We start from the raw sequence: 2,500 nt of genomic DNA, 5'->3' as shown, positions 1-2,500 counted from the left end.
AGAAACATTGAGATTTCAGGGGGGGAGGGGGGAGACACGCCGCTTATCAATTAATCGTAAGTCGATCGATAAGACTATCAACTAATGATTAATGAATTAATCGATAATTTGCATCCCTACTGTGACTGCATTCAGACTCAAGGATGGTTGCAAAAGCTCAGACACGGATCCGAAGAAAGCAAATGGTTTGAAGCGTAATCCTGTCATGGAATAAAAAAAATCAAAGAAAAAGTGGATTTTAAGTGTGCGGACCCCACACTCTGATACTTTTCAAAGCAACATGTGTCAGTGTAGTGTCTGTGAAGATTCTCATTCATCCAGGTCATGTTATCAAAACCAGACTTCTTCTTAAAGGGACACTGTGCAGGAAATGGTCAAAAAAGCTATTGCAACTATGCTGCTTATTGAAATTGGGCTGCCTATTGCCAAATTTGATCTTTACATGAAAGTTTACTAAGCATTAAACAACTATTTTCTAGTATGGTCCAAGTACAGTCATTTTTGCAGCTAAAAATGGCTATTTTTGGAAATTCAAAATGGCGGACCATGGAGAAGATCCCCCTTTTCATGTATGAAAAGTGCAATTTTTCCAGTCATAATGAATACTTAAAATTTGATGCTGGTGGTAAGTATTCATGAAAAAGGTAACATTAGTGAATGGGCAGCATGAATTCTGGAAATAAACAACTAAAAATCTCACACAGTGTCCCTTTAAGTTCCAAGCTCCAAAATGAGGTCCAATTGTATACTGCTGAAAGCTTTGGAGAACAGTGGTCAGTACAGCTACATTCACACACATTGCCTACTCATGTCATTCAAAGTTGAAATAAAATGTTGCAACTAGTAGAGATGTGTAGGCTATGAATCTAGCTTAACTTAATAATACACGTTCTAGTTAGTGCTGAACCATGGCATAGCTCTGTACAATGAACCTAACAAATTTCGATGTCTTTTTTTCCACTATGATCACTTAATCCACTGGTAGACTTGCCACTATATTTTTGTCTCCAAACAAAAAATAGTAATGTCTAATAAAAATAGTAATGACAAATGGTAATGACTTCCACTGCTGTGGTGGCTTTTGGTTGAAACATATAGTGAGGACCGCAATGAGAATCCAGCGTTGAACTGGAGATAATGCCTTTTTTCTTCTCTTTTCAGCTGTTAGACTTTGATCTCCATGTAAATGATATGATCAAAGGAATTTTCTGAAGAATTTTCAAGGACCCCCCTTAGTGAAAGAAATGCATTGTTAGGGTCTGATTATTCCTCCCTTAATGTATGACATATGAGGGGAGGAAGTGCTGAGTTTTGTTTCAAATGAAGTGTTGGATAAATAAAAAATATGTTCTGCTTTAATCAAGGAAGGGTTGAGACAGAGGTGGACAATGCTTACATTCTCTACTAATGACTGTGGTTGTTTTTGGACTTTTTAAGATTCTTAGATTGAATTCTGCCTGAATTTAGCCTGGTTCACACCAGACGGTGTGTGTGTAGCTTCGGCGCCCCCTGGTGGATCAGAGCTACACACACTACGGTCTGGTACACAGCCATAGAGCACACTGTGGCTTCAGCCAGAAAATAGACAGAGCATGTATTGCTTCTGCATGGCCTCAGCACCAATATAATCCTTCAAAAACCTTTCTGTTAATCTCTAAAGAGTCAATATAGTCTATAATCTGTCCTGTGACTCCATTGAAGCAATAAATCCTCCGTCTGTTTTCTGGCTGAAGCCATCGTGTGCTCTATGACTGTGTACCAGTCTGCTTCAGCAGGGGGTGCCGAAGCTACACACACACCGTCTGGTGTGAACCAGGCTAGTCTGAATTATTTCACAAGGTCAGTGGCGAGTTGCTTCATGGTTAGGGACATTTTTTATTGAGGGGTCAGGGGTTTGAATCTCATGTCAGTGAATGGGGAAGTATAAATAGCCAATACTTTCTTGCACTCCCATCCATAGCTGAAGTTCCCTTGAACAATATTTGTTTTGGTGAATCAACTTCAGAAATCACATTCATAACACAAACTATCATTTCAGGGGACTTAGTCAAGGTGGTAGGTGTTTGTTATCAAGGTGGCCGCCTTAACAATATAGTGCTGGAGGAAACTGACACTATACCTATGCATGATGCCTATGGCCTGCCATTCAATGACATTTCACATATTACATTGTAAAGAGTTTTGAGCATGACAAACTGTCGAACCAAAATGTGTATGTAACTCGTCTTACTCTCAGGCTCTCTCTCTCTCTCTCTCTCTCTCTCTCTCTCTCTCTCATGTCATTTCCCCATTGTCTGTCTGAGCGCCGCCTCCATTTATCCAGCGGTTTCTGGTTCTGTGATCATTCAGGCAAACCCTCCTGTTGGCACTAAAAAACATCCGCACGTCGAATGATTCTGGACATTTTTCGCATGGGAGCGACCGCATGAGCGAGCCACTGATAGAATCCCCCAGGTCCGCACTTTTTCGTCTGCCTGTCATCCCCCGTTTACCGCCATGT

At 40.7% G+C, this 2,500-nt stretch overlaps 1 protein-coding gene across 2 annotated transcripts in view; it reads left to right on the top strand.

Annotated features, from left to right (window-relative positions):
• The window catches only part of cpped1 (calcineurin-like phosphoesterase domain containing 1), a 61,090-nt gene that overhangs the window by 5,458 nt on the left and 53,132 nt on the right, over positions 1-2,500 (top strand). The gene's annotated exons all lie outside the window — the stretch shown is intronic.

This window comes from Engraulis encrasicolus, chromosome 17 (assembly GCF_034702125.1).
Source record: "Engraulis encrasicolus isolate BLACKSEA-1 chromosome 17, IST_EnEncr_1.0, whole genome shotgun sequence".
NCBI classification, from domain to species: domain Eukaryota; kingdom Metazoa; phylum Chordata; class Actinopteri; order Clupeiformes; family Engraulidae; genus Engraulis; species Engraulis encrasicolus.
Note: the sequence above shows the minus strand (reverse complement) of the source record. Positions and strands in the feature narration are given on the sequence as shown.